Genomic DNA, 22,494 nt, shown 5'->3' on the forward strand with positions numbered 1-22,494 from the left:
ATTGTGTCATGCCCTCTTGAGCTCTCATAGAGAACTATTTCAAAATCACAAAACCCAACTGAATAGGAACAATTATTCAACTGTTAACAGATTTCAAGTTTTTGACTTACATTTATTTAATATAAGGAGCATATGGGAGTAAAAGTCACAGTAATTGTTCTGCTTAATAGGTAATCATTTTGTTCCTGTGAAAGTGGTCTGTACTTATTTTCCTCTAGTTGTATTGACGATGTTTTCTGTCTTTGACTTACAGTGGGTTCATTATTTCTTTTGGTTTTAATTTTTTGTTTTTATGCATACTAATATTTCTTAAATTATATATATATATATATATATATATATATATATATATATATATATATAATTCCTTGGGCATTGTTCACATGTTTATTTTAAAAATATTTTAGGATATTTATTATTTTATATCTTTTTGGGTCTCTTTTAATATTTTCAGTCAAGAATCTTGTCTTACATCTTCACAAGTCATGAATATATTTTTAGATCAAATTAAATAGTTAATTAAATGTGCTAAAATTTAAACAGTAGTGGTAACTTTAGTCTTTGAAACGTGTTTGTTTTTAGATACATATTAAGAAATTTAGATGGATAAGGATGTCGTGCAATCCAATCACAATATTTCAAGCAGAAGCAAATAAATTTCTATATACAGAAAAAATATCATTCAAAAATGAAAGCATATTTACTCAAGAGAAATGAAAGTGTATGTCTATAAAAACTCATATATAAATGGTTATAGGAGCTTTTATTTGTAATGCTTGAAACTGGAAATAACCATAGTGGTCATCAGAAGGAAAATGAAAAGATCACACTTTGGAATATCTATACAGACAAATGCCACCACTGATTAATGCAAAGCAATGGACTACTGACACATGTTGTATTATGTATTGACCTCAACATAATATATTGAATGAAGTAGTCAGGCAAAAATGGTGCATACTATAAGTTAATATTTATATAAAATTTAGGAAATTCTCTTAAGTGTGAGTTAGAGGGATCACCAAGTTCTACTAAAAATATTTTGGATGATGTAATAATGTTTATTTTCTTGATTATCATTATGAGATCATGGATGTTTACTTATGCCAGATATTATTGAATTGCGTACTTTTAAAACATCTTGTCTTTTGTATGCTATTTATGACTCCATGAATATGTTAAACAAAAAATTAAATAAAATCTATCATACTATTGCTATACAATACTGACATTTAAAGATTAATTTTAGAAACAATGTTCAATATTTGAAAATTCAATGGATATTTTAAAATAAATTTTAGTATTTTTCATTCTTTGTAATAGCAATTTTTTAATGATATAGTTGCTATTTTGTACAGAGGACTAGTGAACCTTTAAAAAATAAAGATTAATATTTGTAAAATGAAAACATATCTCAGAGAAATACAAAAACTTATGGCTCATTTATTCTTTAATAACTGGATCAACTATGAAGGCTAATTTCAATTGATATTATATCTAGTTGAGTGAGAAAAACATGGTTTATCAAGCTATAAAGCTAAGTGAAAGACAGGGATGAGGAAAATGACTAGTATAATAGGAAAAAGAGATGTAAAATAAAATCTAAATTTGCAAATATATACAAACACACATCTATACGTACACACAAGGATAATTGCATACAGCGTTGTGTAAAACAAACAAACAAAAAAACCCACACAGAATGATACAGACACATGATGCCTGACCACTGCATGCAGACAACAAAGTAACAGAGGCAGAATTAATACTGTAAAAATACCCATACTACCAAAAGAACTATATAGATCCAATGCAATCCCCATCAAAATTCCAATGATGTTCTTCATGAAAATGGAAAAAGCAGTCCTGAAATTTATTTGAAAAAAATAAGAATCCCCAAATATCCAAAACAATACTTAGCAAGAAAAATGAAGCAGGATTCATCACAATAACAGACTTCAAATTACACCGCAGAGCTGTAGTAAGAAAATTAGCATGGTATTGGCACCAAAATAAGCATGAAGACAAATAAAATAGAATAGAAGATACAGAAACAAACCTAAGTAAATATGGTTATCTTATATTTGACAAAGGTGTCATAAACATAAAACATTGGAGAAAGGCTAGCCTCTTCAACAAATAGTGTTGGGAATACTAGAAATCCATATGTAGTAGAATCAAAATTAACCCTTCTCACCCTGCAAAAAACTCAATCCAAAGTAGATCCCAAGACCTAGAAATTATACTAGATACCCTACACCTTCTAGAAGAAAATAGAGGCCCAACACTCCAACATGTTGACTGAAGAAATGACTTTCTTAACAAGATTCCTAAAGCACCAGATGTAAAATAAAGAATTCCATAAATGGAATGGTATAAAATTAAAATGCATCTTCACAGGAAAAGAAACAGGAGGTATGAAGAAAGAATGGGAGAAAGATTTTGCCAGCAGCTCCTTCGATACAACATTATTATGCAGGATATATAAAAACTCAAAAAATTAACACACACAAACACACACCAAAACATAAAAAAGTAAATCCCATAAATAATCTAAATAATAAATGGACAAAAGAAATAAACAGACACTTCTCAAAAGCAGAAATATGATGAAAAATGTTCAATCTTTCCAGCAGTTAGAGAAATGCAAATTAAAACCACCCTGAGATTTCTTCTTACCCCATCAGAATGGCAATTATGAAGAATACAAATAACCATAAATGTTGGTCAGGATGTGGGGAAAAGTGTACACTTCTACATTGTTGGTGGGACTGCAAATTGGTGCCTTTATTATTGAAAGCAATATGGAAATTCCTCAGATAACTTGGAATGGAACAACAATTTCACCCAGTTATCCCCCTCCTTGTTATATATGTAAGGGATTTTAAGTCACCGTACTACAGTGATGCAGCCACATCAATATTTATAGCAGCAAAATCATGGTAGCAAAACCATGGAACGAACCAAAGTATCCTTAAACAGATGAATGTATAAAGAAGTCATAAATAAGAGTACTTCATGACATTTATCAACAAATGGATGCATCTGAAAACTATCATACTAAGTGAAATAAGCCAGGCCCCAAAAGCCAAAGATTGAATATTTTCTCAGATATGTGAAAAATAATCTAAAGTAAGGGAGGGGATAAAAAAAGAATAGAATTTCAATGGATTAGACAAAGGGAAGTGAAGGGAAGGGAGGGTGGATGGGAAAAGGAAAGACAGTGGAAGTAATCTGACCTAACTTTCCTATGTATGTATATGAATATACCACAGTGACTCACAAAATTGTGTACATCCACAAGAATTAATTTAAAAAAAAATAATTGGATAAATGGCAGAAATATCAGCTGAGGGAAGATAGAAAGCCATTGTGGAGGAGAAGGATAGGGGAGGTACTGGAAACCTAGTATAAGAATTAGAACAAGGGCTGACATATGGCTCAGTGGTAGAGACTTATCTGGCATGTGTGAGGCACTGGGATTAATCCTCAGCACCACATTAAAAAAATAATAATAAGCAAATAAAATAATGGTATTGGGTCCAACTGCAATATATATATATTGCAACATATATATATTGCAACATATATATATATATATATATGCAACATATATATGCAATATATATATTATATATATAATATATATATACATATATATGAATTAGAACAACATATATTTGATGCTTTTATAACTATGTCAGAATGGATTTGGGGGCTGGGGATGTGGTTCAAGCGATAGGACGCTCACCTGGCATGTGCAGGACGCGGGGTTCGATCCTCAGCACCACATACAAATAAAAAAGATGTTGTGTCCACCGAAAACTAAAAAAATAAATATTTAAAAATTCTCTCTCTCTCTCTTTTAAAAAAATGGATTCTACTGTCAAGAATAACTAAGAACTATTTCTAGCTAATGTTAAAAATAATGTTTTTTGTTTATTTGTTTGTTTTGTTTGTTTGTTTTCTTGTTTTTAAATGTGGTTCTGGTGATCAGACTTAGTCCCTCACACATGCTAAGCAAGCGCTCTACCACTGAACCACAACCCCAGTCCCAAGCTAATGTTTTTGAGCTAACATTAATACCACTCTTATCAAAAATAAATTTTACTTCATATAGTTATCAATGTACATTTTATTTTTGTTTATTTTAGTTTATATTTTAAATTATATGTTTAACATAGTAAAGGAAAATTTTGCACAAAATACTTTTGTTGAGACTCTGTCTATAAAATATTGCATTTAAAGATTTTCTATGGAAAGCAGAGTCCATAATTATTAGTCTTAAAATTTTTTGATTCATGTAAAAAACAATGCAGTTTCAAACTTAAAGAAAATGACCTTTCTTCTATAAATTATCAAATACCTATAAAAATGCTTTTTGTGTGTTTTTTATTTTATTTTTCGTTACAGGGGATTGAGCCCAGAGGTGCTCAACCTCTGAGCCAACTCCCCAATTTTTTTATTATTATTTTACTTAGACACAGATCTCACTAAGTTGCTTAGGGCCTCACTAACTTGTTGGGGCTGACTTTGAACTTGCAATCCTCCTGCCTCAGCCTTCCAAGCCACTTGGATTACAGGCATATGCCACTACACCTGGCTATGTCTTTATTCTGATCCCAATAATTCTCATGATACTAGTGCATGTATATCTGATACAATGTGCCATCTGCTTATTCAGAGAAGGCACTCATCATTGCCTATCAAACAACGCAATAAGGTTTTTTTTGTTTGTTTTTTAATGAAGGAGTATGTGAATGACTAAATGAATGGATGAATGATTTTATTTCAAATCCCTTACAATGTTTTTTTTTTTTTCCTAAAGGATGCAACTTTTTTGTGCTCATAAATTGCATTTTACCTAGAACTGGTATGAATAACTGGATATCTAATATAAAGCATTCCGTTTTACAAAATTAATATCAGGAAATATCATTTTGTATGCAATATATTCTCAAGTGATATTTAGAGAAAATATAATATAAATTCCTTTGAGTATATAAGCTTAAACTGAGATGTTTAGTTAAGTTTGATATTTTATAAAGTCAAGACTCCGAAATTGTACTTTTAACAAATATTCCTAATAGACTAAGGAATGAAGATTGCCTTTTGCTTCTCTTCCAAATTCCAAATGAATCATGCAGACTTGAATAAATTTGATTATGTGTGTCAAAGTGAATTCATGTTTGTATATATAAGTCTGTATATTTTCATATGCATATGTAGAGTTCATCTACAATATATTCAATATTTTTACATTTTATATTAATCATTTATATTTTTCACAATATAATATTTACAACAGCATATTAATAATTGTAAATAAATGTTATATTAAGGTATGTTATATAAGATTGTATTTAAATACATATACATATATGTAAAATTCAAACAGGCTAGTAAGTATAGAATATAATAATGCAAATATTTTTCCCCAAGTAATGTTAATGTTTTCTAATTATATGTTATTATTGTAGAGCAGAATATTAAACTAAAACTCATTTTGGAGTGACTCAATAATAAAGTCACCTTTACTGTTGGCAGGCTGATTGTCATGAATCTAATTTATGTTTTACATCTTATGAGAGAAACTAACCAACAATCTAGAGTAATAACGCTCAGTGAGTAAATAAAAATTTGAAGTTTGCACCAATGGAAAAAAATCATGAGCTTATTTATATCAAGGTTTTTAATTCTAAATGGTTCTAAAAATCATGTATTAATTTTCTTTTAAAAAAAGATTTTTTTTTAGTTGTCAATGGACCTTAATTTTATTTACATGCAGTGCTGAAGATCAAACCCAGGGCTCCACATATGCTAGGCAAGCGCTATGCCACTGAGCTAAACCCCAGCCCACGTTTGTTTTCTTATTGATAAAATTAGGTACTAATGTCCAATGACTGCTATTCTTAGTGCATATATGATTCTTATTTGTCAGTACTGAATTTAACCTTTCAGAATTAATGTGGCAAAGGTTATACATTGAAGAAAACACACTTTCAAAATTCTAAGCTGGAGCTTTACTATTCTGTATGAATATAGTCATCACAGGTTCTGTTCCCACACCATGGTTCCTGGTAATTACTAATTAAGCTCTTGGGTAGAGTCCTTATTAGATCCACCTCTACTATATTCATTTTAGCCTATGAATGCAGGATATTAATATAATGAGAAGTAAAGTGATTCCAGTCTGCACTGATAAGATAAATGCCCTTAAAATATAGGCTACATCATCTCAACATGTTTTTAAACATAATAGAACTTAATGCAAAATTTTAAATCCATATGATTTTTTTTCTGAATATGAATCCATTTTCTAAAGTAAATCCCTAAGAAAATTTCCTCAGGACCCATATGCAGAAGGATTATAAATTATTTTGGTAATAGTGCTTATAGAAAGAACAATGGCTAATGGGAACTTCTAAAAATAGAAAGGGGAAGGGAACAAGTACAAAATGTCTGTGAAAGTTGTCTGCATTTAAAATTGCATGAGCCAGGCTGGGGACATAGGTCAGTTGATAGTGCCTACCTTACATGCACAAGGCCCTAGGTTCATCTTCAGCACCACACACACACACACACACACAAAAGAATTGCAGAAGTTACCAGGTTACCAGAAAATGTGATAGAATAACATTTCAAAAGCTTTTCTAAAACCAGCTTCATTTCTTTTGAAGGACGGGACAGATTAGGATCTAACATGTTAAAAAAAAAAAAAAAAAAAAATATATATATATATATATATATATATGTGTGTGTGTGTGTGTGTGTGTGTGTGTGTGTGTGTGCATGCACATATATATATCCATATGTATATTTTATGTATGTATATGCATTACACATACACATACATATTTTATACTTATATCAAATATATTTATATAATAACTTTTCAAGTAGCATGATTTTTATGGTCAGAATTATGACTGATGTGAAATTCAATGATGCTCTTAGAAGTACATAAATGTGTATCTCTCTATGGCTCTCTCTCTCTCTCTCTCTCTATATATATATATATATATATATATATATATATATATATATATATATATATATGATGTATATACTGTTACAATCCCCAAAATGATTTTATTACTCTATACTTACTTTACTTTGATGGTAGCCAATTTTATTAATAAAATATGAATTGTATAGAAAGAATACTTATAAAAGATATGAAAATTGTAGAAAGCAAAGAAAGTAAAATGGGATGAAACTATGTTGTACAGGACTCAGTGTATTCAGCCTGTGCAGAAGCAGAGAAATCTGACATTTTGACATCCACTTTGCAGAATGTGTGCAGGGTGGTCAACATGGAAAGAATTGAGGTAGGCCATGTCCATATATAGAAGTGTTGCTTGGAATTTGTTACAGAGATTTGTGTACCAAAGTTGTAAGTCATTTATTCTTAAAAAAGAATGTATTCAAGGAGAAATCCAAGATGGTGGGCTAGAGGGAGGCTGCACTTTGGGTCATTCTGGGACCTGGAATTCAAGTATCAAGAATACTGTTTCTCTGCAAGATATTAGAGTACCCCTGACAGCTGTTCCCATGCAGAAAACAAGGCTGTGTGTGCTGTGCAGATTTCCAGGCCTCAGCATCAGCACAGGACCCCAGCCACGTCTCCACACCGGTCCTCCAGGTGACTGATTAGGATACCTGGCATTAGCAAATTCACAGGACTCCTGGCCATCCACCTGCACAGGAATCCTGGCTGCTGTCCATGCACTGGAACTTGGCCTCCATTATCATGTTGACCCCCAACTACCAACTTGGGGCTCCTCTAATTATCTTCATCTTGGGGCACTGCAACTACTGAATGGCCCCCTATATGTGGTAGCCTGCACTTGGTGACACTGTATTGGATCTGTAGACAACCACCAGCCACAATACTGCACTCTGCAGAGCTGCATCTCTGAACACACCTCTCAATGCCATATCTAGGCACCATCAGATCCCTGACAGACCATCACTGAAAGCACCCACCTCCATCTTGGGACATCTTCATCACCATCTTTAGTTGGGGCAACTCCAAGCTTGGAACACTGGCTGGGGTTTAGAAGCAATATCAATGTACCGAAAATTCTGAACTCTCCTTTCTTCACTCTCCCATGTACTCCCTAACATGGAACAGTGCCTGTGGCTACATGACCAGCCCATAGCTTGCAAAACTGTGTCCTGAGCTGCCCAATATGAAATAGCTCTCCGTGACAGATGCACAGCTCCCAGAGTGCAGCCCACAAGACCTCTAAAGAGAAAGGTTCCTGATTGGGAAGTAGAAAGGGAGTGAGTGAGTGAGATACAGTTTAGAGACTAAATTAGAGACCAGGAACTGTGAGGTCTATAGGCAATATAAAGAAATAAGCTCAGGTCCCCACATCACAGGAGCAGGCACCAAAGGAGATCCTTGGATCAACCCTCCCACCCTAATAACCGTCACCATCATGAGGGTGGAGATTCCAGCAGACAACACACAATCCTACCTACTGGATGAAAACAAAAGCTGGAAAGACACTGATCTACAACAAAAAAATTCCTTGTGTCTTCCTTCAAGTTTGTTCTCTCTCTCCCTCTCTCTCTCTTTCTCTGTCTCTCTCTCCTCCCACCAGTACATCCACAATATTTGTGAAGCCAAGTTCCTTTCATGAATTAGGCTACTGAGCACTGGGATGTCTGAACAGTATATTATAGAGGTGTTGTATATTCTGTTATCTCCTAATTTTACTTTTCTTAAGATTTTTTTTTCTCTACTGTCTTCCCACTTACTTGTCTCCCCAAAATCACTTTCTCTGTCTTCTCCTGCTACTATCAAACTTCTTTAGATTCCTCTCTCATGCTTTCTATAATCTAATATCCTCACCTCCTACCCCCTCAACATCTCTTCCTACGCCTCACCAATGGTTCATTGTCCACCATCAGAAAGTGTAGGCCCTTTTGCAAACCTACTGTTCATAATGTAGATAATAACTGAACTTACCATTTCTGTATATTTTGACAAAACTGTTAACATCTTAAAAGCAGCTATTCGGTTTCAGGTTTTATAGTGTTTGTTTTGAGATCTTTTCACATTGTTTTCCTTAAATAAGTGATATTGGAAACCTACAGTGACATTATAAGTCTATAGGGTAAAAATGGTAATGCAGACCCTTAGTTCTGTAAGGGAAGACACATGAACAATAACAACAACAACAAAATGAAACTAAGACATTACATTGTTAGAATTCATGGCCAGCACAATAGAAGAAATGACAGAGAAGAAGTTCAGAATGCACACAATTAAAATATTCTGTGAATTAAAGGATAGTATAAGAGAGCAAATACAGGCAGAAAAATATCATTTTGATAGAGAGCTACATAAGCAAATATAGAAAGCAAAAGTTTACTTCAATAAGGAGCTAGAGGTTCTGAAAAAAAAAAAAAAAACAGAAATTCTTGAAATGAAAGAAACAATGAACCAAATTAAAAGCTCAATTGAAAGCATCACCAAGAGATTTGATCACTTGGAAGACACAACCTCAGACAATGAAGACAGAATATATATTCTTGAAAAGAATGTTGACTACATAGTGAAGAACATTCAATAATTATGGGATAACATAAAAAGACCAAACTTAAAAATTATTGAGAGAGAGGAAGTCATAAATAGAGTTCCACACCAAAGGAATGAACATTCTAATTAATAAATAATATCAGAAAAAATTTCCAAACATGAAGAATGATTTGGAAAACCAAATACAAGAGGCTTACAGGACATTAAATGTACAAAATCACAACAGATCAACACAAAGGCACATTATAATGAAAAGGCCTAGCATACAGAAAAATGAGAAAAATTTAAAAGCCACAAAATAAAGGAATCAAATTACATATAGGGGGAAATCAATTTGTATCTCAGCAGATTTATTCAACCCAAACCCTCATATTTTGGGATAGCCAGAATTAATATTGTCAAATGACCATAAAACCAAAAGCACTATACATATATAATGCAATTACAATAAAAATCCCAATGACATTCCTCATAGAAATAGAAAAAGCAGTCATGAAATTCATCTGGAAAGATAAGAGACTCAGAATACATACAGCAATCTTTAGCAAGAAGAGTGAAGTAGGTGGCTTCACTATAACAATTCTTAAACTACAATGCAGAGCAATAGTAACAAAAACAGCATGGTATTGGCACCAAAATAGATTTGTAGACCAATGGTATGGAATAGAGGACACAGGGACAAACCTGCATAATTACAGTTATCTTATATTAGACAAAGGTGCCAAAAATGTATATTGGAGAAAAGATAGTGTCTTCAACAAATGGTGCTGGGAAAAATGGAAATCCACATATAACAAAATGGAATTAAACTTCTATCTCATACTATGCACAAAACTCAACTCAAAGTGAATCAAGGAGCTAGGAATTAAAACAGAGACCCTGCACCTAACAGAAGAAAAAGTAGACCCAAATCTCCATTATGTCAGATTAGTCCCCTTATTTCTGAATAAGAGTCCTAAAGCATAAGAATTAAAATCAAGAATCAATAAATGAGATGAATTAAAACTAAAAAAGTTTTTTTTTTTTTTTTTCTCAGCAAAAGAAACAATCGGTGAGGTGAATAGAGAGCCCATATTTTGGGAGCAAAATTTTACCACTCACACGTATCAGATAGAGTAATAATCTGTAGGATATATAAAGAAATCAAAAAGCTAAGCACCAAAAAACAAATAACCCAATCAACAAATGGGCCAAAGAACTGTACAGACACTTCTCAGAAGATGATATACAATCAATCAACATTTATATGAAAAAATGTTCAACACCTCTAGCAATTAGAAAAATGCAAATCAAAACTACACTAAGATTTTATCTCACTCCAGTCAGAATGGCAGCTATTAAGAATACAAACAACAATAAATGTTGGTGAGGATGTGGGGAAAAAGGCACACACTCTTGTATTGCTCGTGGGACTACAAATTGGTGCAGACAATATAGAAAGCAGTATGGGGATTCCTTGGAAAACTTGAACTGGAACCACCATTTGACCCTACTATCTCACTCCTCAATTTATACCCAAAGAACTGAAAAACAGCATAATATAGTAATGCAGCCACATCAATGTTTACAACAGAACAATTCACAATAACTAAATTGTGGACAAAACCTAGATGTCCTTCAGTAGATGAATGGATAAAGAAACTGTGATATGTATATATATATATATATATATATATATATATATATATATATATATATATACACATACACACACACAATGGAAAATTACTCAACATTAAAAGAGAATAGAATCACGGCATTTGCAGGTAAGTGGATGGAGTTGGAGAATATTATGCTAAGTGAAGTAAGTCAATCCCAAAAATTCAAATGCCAAATGTTTTCTTTGATATGAGGATGCTGATCCATAATGTGGATTGGGACATACCGGGGGTGGAGGGTTGCAGTGGGGAGCATGGGAGGAATGTAGGAACTTTAGGAAGGGCAAGGGGGAGGGAAAGAAAGAGACAGGACAGAGAAGTAGAAAAGATGGTACTTATCCCAAGTACATATATAAAAACACGAATGGTGTGACTCTACTTTGTGTACAACCAGAGACATGAAAAAGTGTGCTCTATATATGTACTAGGAATTGAAATGCATTCTGCTGTCATATATAACAAATTGGAATAAATTCATAAATTTAAAAAAATCTATTGAACATTTTATTTTAATCCAACAATTTATACTATTATACAATTTAATTATATAATATTAAGTATATGTAACAGGTGTTTTCCATAAAAAATATTATAGCATATTGTATATTTTGTAATATGTAATACGTATGATTATATATTTAATAGAAAAATTTAAAAAAATAAAGGTTCTAAGGCTTAAGATATCAATCTTGGCAAACTTATCTCATTTGCCTAACTATCAACAGAAACACTAGATAGCCTAATGTTCTTGTCTTTGATCTGTCTCAAGGGAAAGGCTATATGGATCCTAATGCCTTCATCAGAGAGAGTGGAGAGTTTTGGAAACTGTACATTATTCAAACTAAGAGTTAATAAAGACTGACTAGAGACATGGTAGTAGTTAATTCACTATTTAACTATGTAAAATTGTGGTAAGGATGGATTGAACTAAATCACTTTGGGTTTTGGAACACTTTAGGTCTAGAAACTTTGATGTACTTCTTGAGAGCATTACTAATTTAGTGTGACTTATAATTTTTAACATAGGAGTAAAGGCACTTTAAATGCTACTAGCATAAACGCCTTCTGGTACCTCATATTTAATATTGTTTTTAGTAACCATGATTTCCATATTACTTCATTACTGTGCACTATGATGTAATGACCCGGTTCCCTAAACAGTTATACTTGTGATTTATTATTTGATTTGTTAAAAAGATCTGCTGAAACTTGTCATCTTTGTTTGTACACATGTAGAAGCCCCTTTACCAGGATAGGGCTTTTCATGGCTTGGAGGAAGGACATCTGTGAAGTGTGGTGAGAGTGTAGTCAAGCCAGAAATGTACCATGATCACCATCATCTAAATGTGGTCAGGCTAAAGCAGTTGTGCAATTTTCTCAAAAGACAATCTCCATCAACTCTGAAACTTCTCAAGTAGATACATGAGTTTATCTTTCCAGCCACTTGTTAGTCAAAAAGTGGACAGTGACCAGTAGTAGTATTGTTATTACTTGTGAATTTACTAAAAAGGAAAAATATCAGAGACCATTTCATATTTGCGTTTTAACAAGATCTACATATAATTTGTGCACACATTTTGGTTTGAGAAACAGTTTTAACCAAGTCTTTCTTTTTATGTTGCATCCCTGATGGTATGACAAAGTCAAACACTCACTATAATCCATCTGAAAAATGAAATGAATTTTGTAATATACAGTGCTTTTTTAGTGATTTGATCAGATATTTGCTCACTAGATCTGTATTCAAAAGGAAAAAAAAATCAGACATAGAAGTTTAAGACCTGCAAGTGCCACAAGAGTAAACAGAAATGGGATTTTTTTTTTTTTTTTTGATCAACAGTGGTCCCAAAGACTATGTAAACCTATAACCATGGATGTTAAAGAGTCTCATCATAATTCAGAATCGTGTCACACTTGCTACTTTGTTTTTAGTTGTTCTTTGTTTGTAAGAATCTCCTACTGCTGGCCGCATGGTCCAAAATAATCTTGTTATAGAGATTAAACCAAATTATTCTAAGTAAAGGGGATTTTGTAATTAAATATGATTTTTTCAGGCCTTTTCCTTTCAATATCATAAAGGAGGAATATTTTATTCTTTTTGAATAAAATGAAAATAAACAAAATTCATGACTTTTGTTTAACTGCCAATTTTTATTTGTAAATATAAAAGCAGACAGTTTTTTTTTTTTTTTTTTGCTACTTTAAGGGAAGAAAAAAGCAGGCATATAATATAGAACCTGAAGTTGATATTCTCCTTTAACTGACTAATAAAGTATCTTTCTAATAAGGATCTGGTAACTTCTACAAATATCTATGAAATTTATATCTGCCCCTGTGGTATCAATCCCTTATTGCTTTGTTGGTGTTCTTTTAGTTTGTTATTATCATTAAAGTGTTTTTGCTTCCAGAAGCTGAGGTAAAATTGCACAACCATTAACTCTTAGATCATTTCCCATAGAGCTTTCTTCTAAGTTATTATTTTTCCTTAATAAATGCAAATTAAGTAATTATCTAGTTAAATTTCAACTAGGCATTATTCATTTGAGAAATTGTTGCTTTATCGTGCAAAGGAAGCATTTTTCCACCTTTGGCACTTTACAATAAACTCATTCTGATCTAAATTGATTGCTGTGGGATTATCTTGAAGTCATTAAAATACTGCTGTATTGACATTCACTGATGTCTTTAATTAGCAATTTCAAATTCCAGTGTTTGGCATTAAATATGAACCAATGTAATTTACTATTTCCCCATAGCTGTTTTTCAGCTTTGTTTGTGCATCTTTTGAGTATATTAAACCATTATTTGAGAAGTTTTTTTCATATATTCAATCCATTGATGATTACAAGAATTGCAGGTTAGGCTGTTTGTCTTTGTAATGAAGATATTATTGAGATTATGGATTTCTCTGGACCTGGGTTAGATAAAGAATATATTTTAATTTTATTTTATTACTTTCAAAATATTAAAATTCTTAAAATATTGAATTTATCATAAATTTTAAACATCCATGCACACATAGAGCAATGATCTTTAGAAATTGGTCTTTAAATGTCAGATACTTCAATTCTCAGGGACAAAAACATTTTGATTTTGATTTCAAGTAAACATTGTAGAACTATTCTCAACTGTCCATGGACCTTCTGTTTTGGATAATATCACATTGATAGTGTCAAATCTAAATTCCCCCCCCAAAAAAGCTTGACAATGAAGACATTTCCAAAAATATTAAATCAAACATTTTATTTGACTAGACCAAAGACACCACTAGGCTTTTGAGATAGGAAAACCTTCTCTCCCTCCACACCCTACTTATTTTGAAGAAATAGAGTAAAGTTAGAGACCACACACTTTGGATTAGAACAAGTTTTCATTTGTATTTCTATATGAAGACTCCTCCTTGATCCTCACTAAGTCACAGTGCCTAGGTAAACCAGCATCCTTGCTATCAAAAGGAAAAACAATATTAATTACAGAGGTTGTAAGAATAAATGGACAAAATAGTTCCATGAATAATATGAATAATATGATTCTGCCCAGATGGTAATAACAGGTGTGCTCTGTTACATTCTCTGCACAATTTCCCTCAAGAATGACAAGATATTCCAAATCTCCTTCTCCTTTGACTACCAGAGATTCATAAAAAGAAGCATTTTTTTTCTTTTTTTTTTTTTTAATGTGGAATGCTTCATAAATTTGGGCATCACCCTCACACAGGGGCCACATTAATCTTCTCTGTATCATTCTAATTTTAGTATATGTGCTGCCCAAGCAAGTACATGGAACATTTCTTGATGCTTTCACAGATGGATCTTATATCACGTCCCGAGTACATGTTTATAGGGGTTCCCAAAATAAGGGAGCTTTTTACAGGATGTGATTTGCTTACAGCACAGCTATAGAAAATTTAGAGTTCCATAAACCTCTTTTATTTTTAATTTTTATTTTTTTAATGAGTTAGGGTCACTGGGAACCATTTCAACTACATGAAAGGTCACACTGGCGATATGGCTTTCAGAGCTCTCCATCAGTCGGCTGCGTGTTTCACCAGGGTCCTCTCTTTCCTCATTGTATTCCTTCCACTTGGAACTTCCTTCTGGAAGATATCTTCACAGCTGTCCCCTTGCCATTCTTAATGGCATTGTTTTCCTGACAGCACCAGCTCAAGGAAAACCTCTCCTCAGTCCCTCTTCATCGTGTCACTTTATGTCAGTCTACTTGGCATTCAAGAAGAAATGGGGGCTGGGGATGTGGCTTAAGCGGTAGCGCGCTTGCCTGGCCTGCGTGTGGCGCTGGGTTAGATCCTCAGCACCACATACAAATAAAAAAAGATGTTGTGTCTGCCAAAAAATAAATATTAAAAAATTCTCTCTCTCGGAAAAAAAAAAAAAAAAGAAGAAGAAGAAATGGACTTGTTTAGGAATTGATGAGTAATTTCTGTCTCCTTTTAAAGTTTGGAAATTCATTTAGGTGAACACTCCAATTTTCTTTTTCACTCTTGTAATCTTCATTGTACAGAATAATGCTCACATCATATGTGTTAAGTCATATATGTTAACTGATGAGCAGGTGAGGGTTCCCTTCTTTAGTCTTCTGAATTCCTTATATTCTGTCTGGCACCTGAATAGGCAATTGACTATGATTTATTTGAGTCTGATGATAAAATATACCTTACCAAACTGTTGTTATTGCAGGTACCTCAATATACAAAAAGCCTAGATCTAATACGTGAATCATAACACATACCATACATTTTAAATGCTAAAAAAAATGAGTGCATATTTTAAGGTAATTTTATTCCATGAGTAAGAATGTTTTGAAAGTTTAAAAAAAAATCCACTAGATGGCTTAGAAAGTCAGTTTCAGTGTACTTGTGATAATGCTTCTTTGACCAAATGCTGTTCAGGCTATTGACCCATCTCCTGTACCTATCTGTACACTTATTTTGTAAAATCCTGTTTAAATATAAACTGGTTAATCAGTTTGGCAGTGACCTCCCATCCTGATCACTCTTGATATTGAATTACCCATTCTAAGCCGGGCACAGTAGCACATGCCTCTAATGTCAGCATCTTGAGAGACCGAGGCAGTCTTCCTGCCTTGGTCATATCAGAGAGAGCCTCAGCAACTTAATGAGGCCCTGTCTTGAAATAAAAAATAAAAGGGTTAGGGATGTGACTCATTACCCTGACATTTCTTCATAAAGAATTCTTATACTTTTTTTTTCTTCCCCTCGCAGAATCATCTTTACTCCTGATGTTGTTTTTTAGTAAGTTTTTTTTTTTAATCTATTTGCCTCCACTTTTTTCATTGGCTATAAAGTCCTAGCTGCTCATTGTGTATTTGGAGTTGAGCCCCCTCTCTTTTTCCCTTTGCAAAATCCCACACCATGGTCTCTATACCTGCAAAGATGGTCCTGGTTAAATCTGCTTTATAGTACTTTAAGAAGTAATGTTGAATATTTTTTCTTTAACACATGATAAAGCATTGATATTCATATTTAATTTTTATGCCTATAACTTTGGATATTATGTGGATTGATACTTTTGAAAAGGAACTCCTACAGCTATTTTAGTCCTCCTGTCCCATTATACTTCATCTTCTTACTGCTTAGTTTTGAGCTCAAAATGTGATACAGGCTCCTCCTGTATGAATATTAGAGAATCCAATAATTATGGTTTAATAAAATAAAACTCAAGTGTGAGATTCATCAAGTAGAGAAATGTAGTTCAATTTAATAACACCAAATGGTCTCATAATCATTTCCCCCATAAAGGATCAAAAATGTCTTAACCAGGCTCATGCAGGTAGTTAAAAATATGCTCAGCAAGATCACATGACAGCATAGAAATATCATCTAAATGAAATTTCATTGCTCTTTTTGTATATAGTAAAATTAGATAGGCAATTTGACATTTAGTATTAAATTCCTCCATGGTTGGACATAGAAACTTTGAAATAGAGGGCTAAAAGTATATTTAGGTCACTTGAATAAAACTGGCAGTATATAATTTTGTGGTAAATAGTCTTTAATTCTAGTGTTAGAGAATCTTCTGATAAAAAGTTAATATTCCATAAAATTTCACTAATGCATATATATATTACAATTTAGGCCAGTTGTGAGCATGCACACATTTCAAGAAATGAAAATTCAAATGTGGTTACTCTAGTTGTAGTCCTTAGTAGGAGTGAAATTGATTTTCCATTAACCTTATTAGTGCCAAAGGTGCACAATCAGAATATAGAAATGAAACCTATCCTAAAGCTTCAGCAGAAAATATACTTCTAATTGAATTTGAAATTAGATGGTGTAATAAAAGGAAAAAGAAAATCACTAGAGTTACAACAAATTAACTGATTTTCTAGTTCCAGTGTGCTCACATATGAAGTTAGACTTTTAGAGTGTGAGGGTAATTCATTGAAACTCATTTTCTCACTCATAGACTGGTAAGAGTACTACTTTCTCCTAAGCAGTATTATAAAGATCAATGTTCATATGATTATAGATAAATATGCTAACTGTTATTCAATGTGCAATTTTCAATAATTTACTCTAGATATTATCCATTGAAAATGGCATCAGAGCTAAATAAAAGACTGGAAAGAAAATTAATACTCATATTGCTTGCATATACCACAATTTTGTAAGTATAAAATAAACCAAATTATTAGGAATAGTGAGTAAATAAATGAATTAGTCAAGGTTAATAGATGCAAAGTTAATATACAGAAATCATTTCATGCATATTGTAGTAGTAGTAGTATTCACCAATAATATGTGTATGAATTTACATGTAATTTAGAAAGAGAAACCTATAAAATACAATGAAAGATGTACAAAAATCATAAAGTAAAATATTGAATATATTCTTTAAAATTCTATAAAATTATGTATGAAATTATAATTGGTTATAGCTGCCATTTTAGTGTTTTAAATTAACTTCAAATATAATTAAAAATCAGTGGAAGGGGGGCTGGGTTTGTAGCTCAGCAGTATAGCGCTTGCCTAGCACATGTGAAGCACTGAGTTCGATCTTCAACATCACAGATAAATAAATCAAAGTATTGTGTCCATCTACAACTAAAAAAAAAATTGTTGTAAAAATCAACGGAGGGCTCAGGTTTTGGCTCAGCAGTAGAGCGCTTGCTTAACACTGTGAGTATTGGGTTCGATCCTCATCAGCACATACAAATAAATAAAATAAAAGGTGTTGTGTCCACCTACAACCAAAAAAAAATTAAACAAAATCAATAGAATTTCTCTAAAAGTGCAAGCTTTATTGTTGGGCAGTTGTCAAGACAATTCTAAACATCATAATGAAATATTAAATACCAAGAAAATCCATGACAATTTTGAAAAACAGAGGTTGAGGACTTTCACAGTCAGCATTCAGATGCAAAGTCCATAATTAATATGGCAGGGACGTATTGATAAAATTATATATATATATATATATATATATATATATATATATATATATATATATATAGTTGTGTGTATGTGTGTGTGTGTGTTTAATGGAAGAGACTACAGACTCTACAAGCCTGACAACCCTGAATTGTCTCCTGTAATCAACTACTGTAGAATAATAAAAATGAACCAGGTATTCCCACAAGATAGTATTGTGAAGCTTCTGCAGAAATTTTATATGTGTAAAGCATAAGAATTTGTCTAGTTTGTTATTCATGAAATAATTATAGGGCTAACATAAAGTATTGAATTTATCAAATAAAATTTTATAAATTAAGGTTATTATTTGATAATATTCATAGTTTTGTTGCAATATAAGTATAAATAATTATAATAAGTCGGATTTTCTTAGATCTTTCCTTTCCACATGGGGCATATATTCATTGTTTCAGAGTAGGTGATATCACTAATGGGGTGCACAAATTACCTTACAGAAAGAGAAACAACTAATTTATGAGGCATTTTTAATCATACTCCCAATAATTGTATAGCTTACATGACATTTGGCAAGCACATATACCTCATAAATCTACAGATTAAAGATCCGCTTCCAATCTGTAACCATAAAACAGAGGAGTGATGGTGAACACATTTCCTAGATAAAGACTCACTTCTCAGAAATTAGCAGAACTCCTCAAATCAACAGATCCATTATCCAATGCTTACATAAAGATTTCCTTCCTTCTTTCCTTTTCCAGGAACAAACATTACTTTTTGTGAGAAGAGGTTACCTGCCAGTTGCCTTGGAATCTTCATACACATATTTGTACATATATACATACCTATATGAATTATGTACACTTTTATATATATACAGAAGTTAAATAATCATTGTGATGAGTTTTGTGGGAAAGAATTGTGTACTGAATGTTGGCATATGAAGGAGAAATTCTTAATACTATTACATACTATTACATTTTTACCTGTGCCTTTTGTCCTATTTTGTATTCATTAATATTTTAAAAATTATTTAATATTTGCATTTTAAAAATCCCCTTTAAATGACATCAAAACAAACATAACAAAAATTATTTGAACAGTTAAATTTATAATAATAATAAATGTATTATGTATTGTGACAACCATTGAGATGCGCATCTCCCTTTAGGTAATCATCTGCTCAGCTGTAAGGAATGCTAGTGGGCTGAATCCAGCTGCACCTTCTATCAGCAAGTCAACGTTCCAGGACAACTTTCAGCTATTAATTTTCAAGGGAAAGGATTTCAGTGCCTGGCTATTTTATCTTACACAATAAAATGAGAATATTCCCAACTCCCATATGCTTTCTTAAATCTTTTTATAACAAATTATACTGAATTCATCATAATGTATTTGCACATTCAAGTAAAAGTATTTGATCAACTTCATTTCACCAATGCAACCCGAGCTAAAATTTTTAGTACCAAGGGTAGTTCAAAGATGTAGCTGGTAAGTGAGTATTTGGGAATACATATCACACCATTTGGTGATGAAAACATACTTCATAAAGTGTGTGGTGTATGGATAGTCTCTGATAGAAGATTATGATCCAATTTTTGAATTATCATCTGGAGTGTTTTAATAATATTCTACAGGAGGGTAATACTCAGATGGTTATAATTACTCAGGCATTTGAGCAGTAGAAGTTAGAATACATATATTTAAGAATAATAGGATCTGTTGGTTTCATTTAACTATTGTTAACTATATTTCATCAGTGCATTACAGTAATCAGGTAAGTACAGGAAACCATTAACCAATAGTTGGAAAACTAATGTGATATGCAAATAGTATCTTTGGTAGTTGGCAAAGGGCCTTACCTATTGCATTGAGACAGAAACAAAAATTATGAAGGCAGAGACCAGAAGTCACTAGATGGGGTCTTTGAATTTCAAAGACTAATGGATCCTTCAGCACAATCAGGGCAGTTTTACAAAGCTCAGTGGCCTTGCTGGAAAACGTGAAACTTTAAGCAATGGGCAATAACCCTGGAGAACAAAGCAAACATAATCACCTCAATCTCTGTCACCTGAACCAATTACAAACAGATCTTATGGGATCTAGGAAATAAATGGAGTATTGGCTAATGTCATTTATTGAACAAGCCTTCAGGGTTTCCAAATGTGTAATCGAGAATGACATTTGCTCATATCCTTATTGTATAGTCTAAAATGCATGATAGAAGGAAATTTTAAGTGGACTTTCTAAAATCAACCTACCCACTTCAATCAACAAACAGTATTACAATGTGGGTTGAGTGACAAACATCAGTTCTGTACTCAGGGTTCTTATGACTTCAGGCATGGTACCATCCATTATATCTCCACTTTGTTTACCTTCTTGCCACTGCAGAAAAAAATGTTCTGAAACATGATTTAAATATGATCACAGGATCAAATAAATTGTACCAGATAACAACTGCTGTACCAGAGGTGGTGTATTTGCTAAAGAAGATTAAGATTAATATGATTTTAATATCTAAAGGCATTTACTACTCACTTCTGCTTTTCACCCTTCTTTTTATCCTTCATAGGCTTTATCCTGTAGTATACATTGGCATTCTTAACTCGTTTTGTCATTTCCTTACTGAAGGTCTCAAACAGAACAGTTGCTAAACTCTAGAGTCAAAGAATAACAAGCAATATATGATATGTTTGAAAATTTTTTAATATTTATTTTTTAGTTTTAGGTGGACACAACATATATATATTTTTTTTTATTTTTATGTGGTGCAGAGGATCGAACCCAGCACCCTGCGCGTGCCAGGCGAGCGTGCTACCACTTGAGCCACATCCCCATACCTGTTTGAAATTTTTTACCTGTTAACTTTTTAGCTCAAAATAATGAGAGTATGTTGTTATTGGTGTGAGAATTGATAGTTGAAAATGTTTGCCAATAAATAATTGAGATTAATTTTCCTCAGTATACCTAGAACGTCCTCCTCCTGAGGTCAAGTTTGAGAAGACTTTTCATTGTGTTAGTTATGGCTCTTGACTTACTGTAAATATGATCTCTGGGAAAACAATATGAAACCCAAGGGTCAAAGTGCTATGAAGCACTGCAAGAGGCTCATCTCAGGTTGTTTTCAACCCTGTCTGTACTAATTTGTTATAAAGAAAGAGAAAACAATATATTCCAGGAAAACTATATGATTAATACTATTTTAAGGGTATTAACCTATTATCCATCATTCAATCATTTTGAATGTGAGAACTATGGTGTTTCAACATTTAATATGAGAGTTCACTTACCTATGTTTACAGGTCTACATCTAGAGAAACATTTTTGTACATTGATGAACTTTAATGTCACTTACCTTTTCCTCACTAATATATCTTTATTAAAAGTTAAAATATATGAGAACTGTTTTCATGTAGTTTTTGCTTATTTTTTACCCATTGGCATTTTGTATTTAATATATTCCAACTGTTTTGCAGAGGCTTCTTGAGTTATGAAAATACAGAGAGATTTCATTATTCAGCATTCAATATCCTGACAGAGGACATTTAAAGTCATTAAGTATTCTGTTGTTTCATAAGTTTATTATTTCCTCTGGATATATTTTTTGGGGTGGAGTACTATTAGAAATTATTCAAGAAAAAGTCCTCCCCCCAAACTATATAAATTCTGTTAAGATTGTGAAACTCTTATAATTCTATAGAAAATCCAAGAATACCATTTTAAAATACACAAATGTGACCTCTTTCTTCATTAATGTTTTGGCTATTAAGTTCAAATTTAGGAATAATTACTGTATGCTTGAAAGAATATCTGATCCCTTCCATGGAAATTTGTCCATGATTACAGGGCAGGTGAAATTTGAAATGAACATA

At 32.5% G+C, this 22,494-nt stretch overlaps 1 non-coding gene across 1 annotated transcript; it reads right to left on the minus strand.

Annotated features, from left to right (window-relative positions):
• Positions 1-14,883: 14,883 nt before the first annotated feature.
• LOC114093511 (U6 spliceosomal RNA) lies at positions 14,884-14,990 on the minus strand. The gene has a single exon (XR_003582906.1). It is a non-coding gene; the product is annotated as a U6 spliceosomal RNA (small nuclear RNA).
• Between the last annotated feature and the right edge of the window lie 7,504 nt (positions 14,991-22,494).

The sequence above is a fragment of the Marmota flaviventris genome, chromosome 5 (genome assembly GCF_047511675.1).
Source record: "Marmota flaviventris isolate mMarFla1 chromosome 5, mMarFla1.hap1, whole genome shotgun sequence".
Classification (NCBI taxonomy): Eukaryota; Metazoa; Chordata; class Mammalia; order Rodentia; family Sciuridae; genus Marmota; species Marmota flaviventris.